Here is an 11503-nt window from a genome sequence, read left to right on the forward strand (position 1 = left end):
CTATTTGTGTAATACTTATTTAAAGATGGATTCTCTACTGGGATGTATGTGCTACATAAAAGGATAGGGACCATGTTGTTCTGTTTACTTCCATTTTCTCAGGGTCTTGCACATACCTGCCATGTAGTAGGTGCTTAATAAATACTTGAATAAATGCTTAGGGGAAAAAAAGTTTATTTGACTATTACCAAAGCATCTTTGTCATTAGAAAATTTTAGTTACACTAGAAAAAGCTTTAATCCAGAAACCTACTTTAATAATTTTAAAAAGTTTTAAATCTTGTTGGTATGTTTTAGGGTTTTCTCTTTAGAGAAAGAAAAAGAATGTTTATAATTGGCACTCCATTGAGTTTTTATATAATCTGGGGGGTAGGAAGTACGTGAAAGAGAGTTGACATGTTCCACTCATTTGTGTAATTAACACCCTTCCCTCTCTCTCTGGAGATACTTTGTAATAAAGTAAATAAATAGTGGTGGCTCCACACATAAAGTTAAAAACATTATTTCATTAGTGGAAGGTCAGGGGTAGAGGATATAAGTGACAGTTACTGTCCTTTGCTATGATTTAGTTGCTTTCTGCATCTTATCTGGTTTATTCTTTCAACAGTTATGAGAGATAAGCATAATTTTTCCCATTTTACAGATGAGAGGACTGATGGCCAAAGTATTAACTAATTTGCTAAGGGCATTGGATAACACAAAGGATCAGATGATCGAATCAGACTCACATGGATCAGAGATCTTACATAGTAGCAAGATTTACTATAACAGCCATGCATTGCATAATGACACTTCAGTCAAGGTCCAACCACATATATGATAGTGGCCCCATAAGATTAGAACAGTGTATTTTTACAGTACCTTTTCTTTGTTTAGATATGTTTAGGCACACAAATACTTAATTGTGGTGTTACAATTGCCTACAGTATTCATTATAGTTACATATTGTACCAGTTTGTAGTCTAGAAGCAATAGGCTGTACCATATCGCCTACATGTGTACTAAGTAAGCTAAACCAGCTAGGTTTGTGGAAGTGGACTCTATGATGTTTGCACAACAATGAAATTGCCTAATGGCACATTCCTTAGACTGTATTCCCGATGTTAAGTAATATATGACTGTAGTTTCAAGGACACACAACTTCAAGGCACAGATAAAGCCATAGAAGTCTAGGATCACCAACAAAGCTCCCCAGGTCATTTCTTGCTGTGTTCCTAACTACTTCTGGCCGTGATTAACAAACAAGTTCTCTAAGTGATGTATGCAGTCCTATCGCTTGCACAGAAGACAGCCGTTTCTTTCATGAAATATCCCCATTTTATACTCTAATTCTTAAATAGCTTAATGAAATTGTTTAGGGATATACATTTTATAAATCCATAAATTCCAGATTTGATCACCCTAGCAATCAGTCCTAAACAAGTTCATTCTGCTGAAAGCATTTCATTCATAAGAACTCTCCTACTACAAATAGTATTAGTATGTTTGCCTGGAAGTTTGCTATGACATTTTACAAGGAAATTTGACCAGTTTATTTTTTTTCTTCTTTCCTTCTTTCTTTCCCAGGGTCATTTTCTCAGTGAAGGGAGAGACTGTATTTGCAGCTAACCACTCCTTTCCAGGACAGCACAGCCAGTACACATCAGGGCTAGGATTCAAATCCAGGTCTGTCTCACTTGCAAGTCTATTCTTTCCAATACACCATACTCTGTTTAAACTTCAGGAGTTCATAACTAGGAGATTTCACAAGTATGAATGCCTCTCAATGTATTTCAACTTTTATTTTTACTGAACGTTGTTGTCAACAACTCTAAAGCTGCCATGCACAGTCCTTCACAAGATAGTTTCTGCTGCTACTACTAACAGGCTAACAGTCTGATTTGTAGAAGAAAGAGAAAGCAGAAATAAAAAATGTGGGGAAGAAGGGACATATTTTTCAACTAATGATGTTATTTGAACTGGAAGTGAGTGATTCTTCTTCTTTAATAGATAGCTTGATAGTAAGTGTGATATTCACTTATTAGTTTTAGTAGATGATGAAATGGTAGATGGTTTATAAAAGTGGCACAGTGCTATGGTGTGAGTGTGTCCCTTAAATTCATGTGTTGAAAACTTAATCCCCAATGCAACAGTGTTGGGAGGTGGGGCCTAATGGGAGATGTTTATATCATGAGGGCTCTACCCTCATGAATGGATTAATATCATTATAAAATGGGCTTGCGGGAATCAGTTCTCTCCCTTCTACTTTTCTGCCATGTGAGGGCACATTTATCCTTTCTTGCTCTTCTGTCTTCTGCCATGTGAAAATGCAGTAAGTAGGTCCTCACCAGGTGCTGGCACCTTGCTGTTGGCCTTCCCAGCCTCTAGAAATGTTAGAAAATAAATTTCTGGTCTTTATAAATTACCCAGTCAGTCTATGTTATTGTTTTGTAGCAGCACAAAACTGACCAAGACACATAATAATTCTTGAAATTTAGTTTTCAAAAAAGAACAGAAATTCAGCATACTTTATAGATAGTGGTGTGCCATAGCTGGTTAGTATTGGCTTTGTTACGATTATTATCAAACAGAGATGGAGTCTCTCTAAAAGAAAATATTTATTTGGGAATGGGCATTGTAATGAAAATACATATGTCATAGTAAACTATGTGCATATTCCGAGAAGTAAGGGAAGATAAGGATTTTTAAAGGAAGAATGAGGAGGACTATAGAACTGTTTTAAATCAATTGTTCTTGGCTACAAGAATCAGCAATAACAAAGGTAGTGTCATTCCAAGGTTGGACAGGCATTTGCTGAACAGATGTACTCACAGAAATATATATTTTGTGTGTGTGTGAGGTTGCAGTGGTTTTTGTGCAAGGTTGTGGTTTTTGTAGTCTTTTGTGATAGTTCTTGTTATCAAGCATATGTACAAGAGAACCCTCTTTCATGGACCTCCCCAGCTCCATTTGTCAGGGCTTGATACAAGTGACTTCATTTTGATTCAGACAACTATCACACTTGTGAGGAATGTGTGTGTGCCTCTCTTCCTCACATTGTATTCAATGACTTCACATTGGCTGCTTGCAACTGACCATATTAGAAGTATTCACACCACAGAAATAATCAAGTACTATAGACTATGGCCTTTTCTTTCTAGAAAGGTGGTTACTGAATGTTTACCAACATGTCACTATTTGTAGATATACAAGGGTTTCCTATTCCTGTATTTAGGATTAATGTGCCAAAATTAGAAAGTAAAATGAGGAAACAACATATAAAATGGTCAAATAGACGATTAGAGTATAAACGTGTTAGATTTCTGTGAGGGGCCATAAATAATGCCCTTTTCTGAGTTTGGAATAAACGGAAAGATAGAAGAAACCTGATTAGACATCACAACATCAATCTGTGGCCAGACAGCCTTCCTGATTTCTTGTCCCCAAACAGAGTTTACTCATGTGGTTTCTGGCAGGGCTGGACCTTCTCAGGTAGAGTCTCCCTCCCAGGGGCAGGCCACTTCCTACATGTTGGAGCAGAGAATGTGTTTGTCCTGGTTCAGGCCATTCTGAATGACAGGGACTTAAAGATACAGAGAGACAGAGGCTGTGCTCTGCACCCCCAGTTCATGCTTCATAATCCCAGTCCACTAACTGAGTAGGTCATTTCTCTTGGGCAAAGATGATGACAGGAATGAGAGAGAAGGAAAAAGCTCTTCTTCCCAACACCCAGAAAAGGCAAAAGATTCTATTTTATGGGTCAACATAAAAAATTTTTCTTGAGTTGTAGAAGGGAATGGTTTGTCCTGCAATATATTTTATTTTAATTCCCTTTCTTATCGCTTACTTAAATCAAATGTTGATCATACAGTGCCAGGCATTTAGCTTCATAATGCTGTTGAATTGAACAATTGAAGTAAAATGGTGGAAAAGTTTGTGAATTTTTTTAAGGGAAGTGGTGGTGGTCATGGTAGTATATTTTACCTAAAGATATACTGAGCAGTTTAAAAAAAACTATTAATGAAGACGCTTATATCTCCTAAGAATAAAATATTGGATCCCTTTGAGCATTTTTATCAAGCAACCAGTTAATTCATTGAAAAGAGATAATCAGATAAAGCATTTGATTGAAATGACTTTGTGTTTATCTGAATTGACATCAGTTCTGTTGGGGTTGTTAATCCAGGAGCCCTGCAGAGACACACAGCCACTCTTTCTTTGTCAAGCCACAGCATAATACATTTTGTCCTCATTTTCCAGTTTCATGTGGAAATATTTAAAAGAATGCATAATCTAAAAAAATTTTTAATTGTAAATATGGTACATTATTCCTTATACTAAGCATATTGAGTATTTTATTCTGGGCCCTAAGATAATTTCAGCTTTAATGTATCCCCTGGCTTTTCCTGAAGGTCCAATCAGGCCAAATGAGAAACAGATCTTTATATTAGATTTGCTTAATAAACATGCTGTTCAAAGAATGGCTGTTATGTAAGAAGTGTCACTCTTTGAAAGGCTGATTTAGGGGGTTTGTAGATTATGTTGAAATCCAGTCTAGGTTGGTGGTGACTTGGCCATTGACATCTGCAGATTGTTTTTCCATCCACAGGAAATGTGGTGGTCTCTTCTCAGCATCTCAGGGCCTTGCAGCTGGTACCAAGCATCACCATTGTTGGCAAACCCAGCAGGAGGCCAGAGACAGGGTAGTCATTGCTGTGCTCCCATCTCTGTGTGTGCCCGGGTGAGGAAACACTGGCACACCATTGTAAGGAGGCTTGTTATCCTGCACGTGTGGTCCCCAAATGAATAGTGCCAGGGTACCTCAGCTTTGGTGGGAACTGCCTACTCTATTCACAGGCTCCAGCCCACACATCAATTAAATTAATGCATTTTGTCTTTTGTTTGATGGACTTCATTTTAAATTAGGTATCATTCCCCAGGTCCCATTGAAAAAGTATTATATTGACTACAGTTTTGCAAAGATTATGATTACTGAAGCTATTATGCTAAAACAGTCCTGTTACAGAAAGCACCTGAATGGGCTGTCTACTGAGAGTGATAGACTCTGGTTTGCATGTAACTTGCATTAAATTTGCATGTTGTTCACTTATAGTCAACAATCACAGATGCCTCTTCACACTGTAATGCCCTTTCTCCCCCAGATACCTTGAACATCTCTATTTTTAAACTTACCCCTCCTTTGACTCTCTGTCTTCTTTATTGAAAAAATTATTTGCAGAAAGAACTCTGATTAAAACATTGACATTTCACAGATTATACAAAGATAACAGACTATTGAAACCCCACAGTTTTATTATATAAAGTTTTTAATTTTTAATTTTTGTGGATATATTGTAGGTATATGTATTTATGGGGAACATGAGATATTTTGATATAGACATACAATGTGTAACAATCGTATCAGGGTATATGCGGTATCCATCACCTCAAGCATTTATCCTTTCCTTGTGTTACAAATAATCCAATTCTACCATTTTAGTTATTGTAAAATGTATAATAAATTATTGTTGACTATAGTCACTCTGTTCTGCTATCAAATATAGATCATATTTATTCTATCTATTTTTTGTGCACATTAACCATTCCAACTTCCCATCGCCCCATTATCCTTATCACCTCTGGTATCATCATTCTATTCTCTATATTTATGCATTCCATTGCTTTAATTTTTAGCTCCCAAAAATAAGTGAGAACATATAAAGTTTGTCTTTCTGTGCCTGGCTTATTTCACCTCACATAATGATCTGCAGTTTCATTCATGCTATTGCAAATAACAGGATCTCATTGTTTTTATATGGCTGAATGGTATTCCATTGTGTATGTACCATATTTCCTTTACCAATTCATCTGTTGATGGACACAGGTTGCTTCCAAATCTTGGCTATGGCGAACAGTGCTTCAATAAACATGAGAGTCAGATATCTGTCTGATATATCCATTTCCTTCCTTTTGAGTATATAACAGTGGAATTGCTGGATCATATGGCAGTTCTATTCTTAGTTTTTCCTGACAAAAGCCATTTTAAATGGGGTCAAATGAGGATATCTCATTGCAGTTTTGATTTGCATTTCTCTGATGATCAGTGACGTTGAGCACATTTTCACATACCTGTTTGCCATTGTAAGTCTTCTTTTAAGAAATGTCTTTTCAGATCTCTTGCCCATTTTCTAATTGGATTATTATATTTTGTTCCTTTAGAGTTGTTTGAGCTCCTTATAGATTCTGGTTCTTAATCCCTTGTCAGATGGATAGTTTGCAAATATTTTCTCCCATTCTGTGGGCTGTCTCTTTACTTTGTTGATTGTCTCCTTTGCTATGCAGAAACTTTTTAGCTTGATGCAATCCCATTTGTCCCTTTTTGCTTTGGTTGCCTGTGCTTGTGGAGTATTACTAAAGAAATCTTTGCCAGACCAATGTCCTGGAGAGTTTTCCCAATGTTTTTTTTTAGTCTTTTATAGTTTGATGTTTTAGACTTAAGTCTTTAATCTACTGGGATTTGATTTTTGTACATGGTAAGAGATGGGGTCTAGTTTCATTTTTCTGCATATGGATAACCAGTTTTCTCAGCACCATTTATTAAAGAGACTGTCCTTTCTCCAGTGTGTATTTTTTTTTAACAATTGGTAATCAATTTATTAAAATAACCGACTTAAGCATCTGCAATGGTGACTTCCACCTCAACTCCTGGCTCAATACTGATGGAAGTAATCTGCTTAACAATCTCTGAAGGACTGTGCAAGTCAATGAGTCGCTTGTGGATTCTCATCTGGAAACGATCCCATGTTTTAGAACCTTCACCACAAGGTGTTTTTCTTGTAGTGATTCTCAAAGTCTTCGTAGGCATTCGAACTGGTCCTTTCACTTTCAGATTCTTTTCCTTTGCTCCTCTGATCAAGTCAGCACACACCTTCTCCAGCGATTTTACGTTGCGGCTTGTTAGAGTGATTCGAATTCGGTGAATTGCCACCTCCGGCTCCACGGGTGTTTTTCCGGTATCCTCAAAAGGCATGGCTGCTGCGCGGCTTCCTGACCGACTTGTTCCTCGGCAAGAGCGAACAGCGGTGAGTCAGGAACAGGAGTGTGCGGACTAAGGATCCACAACAGCTACGACCGCGTCTTCCTCAAAGAGCTCCAGTGTGTATTCTTGGCACCTTTGTTAAAAATGAGTTCACTGTAAATGTGTGGATTTGTTTCTCTATTCTGTTCCATGTCTGCTTTTATGCCAGTACCATGCTGTCTTGATTACTATACCTCTGTAGTATAATTTGAAGTCAGGTAATGAGATTCCTCCAGCTTTGTACTTTTTGCTCATGATAGCTTTGGCTATTCTGGGTCTTTTGTCATTTCATATTTTCTATTTCCGTGAACAATGTCATTGGCATTTTGATTGGGATTGCATTGAATCTGTAGATTGCTTTGCATAATATGAACATTTTAATGATATTGATTCTTCCAATTCATGAACATGGAGTATGTTTCCATTTTTTGGTGTCCTCTTCATTTTCTGTCATCAGTGTTTTATAGTTTTAATTGCAGAGATCTTTCACTTCTTTGCTAATTCCTGGTATTTGATTTTATTTCTATCTATTGAAAATGGGATTACTTTCTTTTTCTTTTTCAGATTGCTCATTATTGGCATATAGAAATGCTACTGATTTTTGTATGTTGACTTTGTATCCTACAACTTTATTGATTCAGTTCTAATAGCTTTTTGGTGGAGTATTTATGTTTTTTTCAAATCCTCTGCCAACAAAGATAATTTAACTTCTTCCTTCAAATTTTGATGCCCTTTACTTCTTTCTCTTGTCTGATTTCTCTAGCTAGGACTTCCAGTACTATGTTGAATAACAGTGGTGAGAGTGGGTATATTTGTCTTGTTTCAGATCTTAGAGGAAGGGCTTTCAGCTTTTCCCCATGCAGTCTGATACTACCTGTGGGTCTGTAATATATGGCTTTTATTATATTGAGGTATATTACTTCTGTACTCAGTTTTTAAAGGATTTTTATTCGAAGGGATATTGAATTTTATCAAATTATTTTTCAGCATCAATTGAAATGATCATATAGTTTTGTCCTTCAATTTCTTTCTTAATTTCTTCATTGACCCAGTGGTAATAAGGATCATATTGTTTAATTTCCATGCATTTGTATAGTTTCCAGAATTTCTCTTGTTATTAATTTCTAGTTTTATTCCATTGTGATCAGAGAAGATGCTTGATATTATTTCAGGGTTTGTTTTTTTTTTAATGTTTTAAGACTTGTTTTGTGACCCAATATGTGGTCTATCCTTGAGAATGATACAGGTGCTGAGGAGAAAAATGTGTATTCTGCAGTCATTGGATAAAATATTCTATAAGTATCTATTAGCTCCATTTGGTCTAGAGCACACATAAAGTCCAACGTTTGTTGATTTTCTGTCTGGATGATCTGTCCAATGCTGAAAGTGGGATGTTAAAATCTCCAGATTGTATTGTATTGAAGATTATCTCTCTGTTTAGCTCTAATAATATTTGCTTTATATATCTAGGTGCTTCAGTGCTGAGTGTATATATACTTACAATTTTCTATACTCTTGTTAAATTGATACCTTTATCATTATATAATAACCTTCTTTGTCTCTAAATCTATTTAGTATGATATAAACATAGCTACTTCTGCTCCTTTTTTGGTTTCCATTTTCATGGACTATATGTTCTTCATCCCTTTATTTTCAGTTTATATAGATGAAATATGTTTTTTGTATGCAACAGATCATTAAGAGTTGGTGTTTTTTTAATCCATTCAGCCACTGTATAACTTTTGATTGGAGATTTTAGTCCATTTACATTAAAGGTTACTATAGATAAGTGAGAACTTATGCCTGCCATTTTGTTATTATTTTCTGGTTGATTTGTGGCCTTCTCTTCCTTCTTTCCTTCCATCCTGTCTTCCTTTTAGTGAAGATAATTTTCTCTGGTGGTATGTTTTAATTTCTTGCTTTTTTGTGTGTTTTTCTGTTTTATGTTTTTTGATTTGAGGTTACCAGAGAGTTTGGAAATAATATCTTATAACTCATTATTTTAAACCGATGACAACACTGATTGCATAAACAAACAAAACTAATAAAATTTCTACACTTCAACTTTATTACTCTGCTTTTTAACTTTGTTATTTCTGTTTATATTTTATTGTATTGTTAGGTGTTGAAAAGTTATGTAGTTATTATTTTTGATTGGTTCATTTTTTGTCTTTCTACTCAAGATAGGAATAGTTTACATACCACAATTAGAATGTGATGATATTCTGTGTTTTTCTGAGTACTTACTATTACCGTTGAGTTTTGTGCCTTCATATGATTTCAGATTGCTCGTTAATGTTCTTTTCTTTCAGATTGAGGAACTCCCTTTAGCATTTGATCTGATGTTGATTAAATATTTCAACATTTGTTTATCTGGGAACATCTTTATTTCTTCTTCATGTTTGAAGGATATTTTTGCCAGATATGCTATTCTAGGGTAGAAGTTTATTTTTTCCTTCAGTGCTTTCAATATATCATGCCACTCTCTCCTGGCCTATAAGATTTCCACTGAAAAGTCTGCTGCCAGATGTTTTGGAGGTCTATTGTGTGTTATTTGTTTCTTTTCTCTCACTCATTTTTAGGATCCTTTCTTTATTCTTAACCTTTGGGAGTTTGATTATTAAATGTCTTGAGGTGGCCTTCCTTGGGTTAAATCTGCTTTTATATAGAACATATAACCTTCTTGTACAGGGATATTAATTAGATTTGGGAAGTTCTCTTGTCAAAGGTTATCCCTTTGAATAAGCTTTCTACCCCTATCTCTTTCTCTACCTTCTCCTTACAGCCAATGTCTCTTCAATTTGCCCCTTTGAGGCTATTTTCTAAATCTTATAGACATACTGCATTCTTTTTTATTCTTTTTTCTTTTGATTCCGCTGTGTATTTTCAAATAGCCTGTCTTCAAGGTCACTAATTGTTCCTCTGCTTGATTAATTCTACTCTTAATAAAGTCTGATGCATTCTTCTGTATGTCAATTGCATTTTTCTCAGCTCAAGAATTTCTACTTAATTCTTTTGACTTATTTCAATCTCTTTTAAAAGTTTATCTGATAGAATTCTTAATTTCTTCTCTGTGTTATTTTGAATTTCTTTAGGAATCTGCCTGGTGCTGTATTCCACTGCTGCTGAGCTGGTACTCAAGCCACAAGACAAAGTCCTTCCCAGTCTTCCCTCCCCTTTCCATACGCCTGGGACCATGCTGGGTGCTAGGAATATAAGATGGTTCTGGAGACAAAGAGATCTTGGCTAAGTCCCCTCCCTTGGAGAAGCTCACAGTCTAGAAGTAGAGGACTCTCTCCCCATGGCAAGTACCACCTGGCTACCACCAACATTCACTCCAGGTCCAAGGTCTCTTCAGTCAGTTTGTGGTGAATATTTCCAGGCCTGTGTCTCTTTCTTTAGCACAATGGGCTGTCTTCTGGTCTAAGGAAAAGCCAGAAATGCCATCCAAGAGCCAAGGCTGGGAATCAGGGATGCCAAGAGCCTGCTTGGCCCTTTATCCCACTGTGGCTGAGCTAGTATCTAAGCTGCATGACAAAGTCCCCTTTAGCTTTCCCGCTGCTTTTCCTAAGCAGGAGTTTCTCCCCATACCAGCCACAGCTGGGAATTTGCTGGATTACATCTGAAGCCAGCACATCTCAGAGTATCACCCAGGGCTCATGGCAAGTACTACCTGCATTCTTCTTTGCCAGTTATTGAACAAATATTTTACAGACCCCTGCCATATGCCTGGGACCATGCTGGGTACTAGGACTATAAGATGGTTCTGGAGACAAAGAGACATGGCTAAGTCCCCTCCCTTGGAGCAGCTCACAGTCTAGAGGTAGAAATAGACAAATGAAGTAGGAGTTACAATGCTGAATAGTAAGGGCAGAAATGGGAACAGAGCAGTCATCCTAGGATGGCTAAAATTGAGGTTTGGCTCTAATAGAGACAGAATCTTGTATGTTGCCCAGGTTGGACTCAAACTTCTGGGCTCCAGTGTTTCTCCTGCTTCAGCCTCCTGAGTAGCAGAAGCTACAGATGTGTGCCACCATGACCTCTGAGGCTTAGTTACATTTAAAGTATTTAAAAAATTATCTTAAGAATTTACCCTATTCATACAAAGAGTGGAGAAGAACTCAGCAGTGTACTTAAAATTTGATTTGTGGGTGGCTAGATATGGTGGCTCGTGCCTGTAATCCCAGCACTTTGAGAGGCCAAAGCGGGTGGATCAACTGAACAGGAGTTCGAGACCAACCTGGCCAACATGGTGAAACCCTGTCTCTACTAAAAATATAAAAATTAGCTGGGCATGGTGGCGGGTGTCTGTAATCCCAGCTACTCAGGAGACTGACACAGGAGAATCACTTCAACCCAGGAGGTGGAGGTTGCAGTGAGCTGAGATTGCACCATTGCACTCCAGCCTGGGCAACAAGAGTGAAACTCTCTCTCAAAAAAAAAATGG

At 36.9% G+C, this 11503-nt stretch overlaps 1 pseudogene across 1 annotated transcript; it reads right to left on the reverse strand.

The window, feature by feature from the left end:
* Positions 1 to 6605: 6605 nt before the first annotated feature.
* Positions 6606 to 7124, reverse strand: LOC116530333 (annotated as a pseudogene). The gene has a single exon (XR_004259947.1). The product of XR_004259947.1 is annotated as a 40S ribosomal protein S20 pseudogene (transcript).
* Between the last annotated feature and the right edge of the window lie 4379 nt (positions 7125 to 11503).

This window comes from Sapajus apella, unplaced genomic scaffold (genome assembly GCF_009761245.1).
Source record: "Sapajus apella isolate SASKATOON/1434 unplaced genomic scaffold, GSC_monkey_1.0 scaffold66, whole genome shotgun sequence".
Lineage (NCBI taxonomy): Eukaryota > Metazoa > Chordata > Mammalia > Primates > Cebidae > Sapajus > Sapajus apella.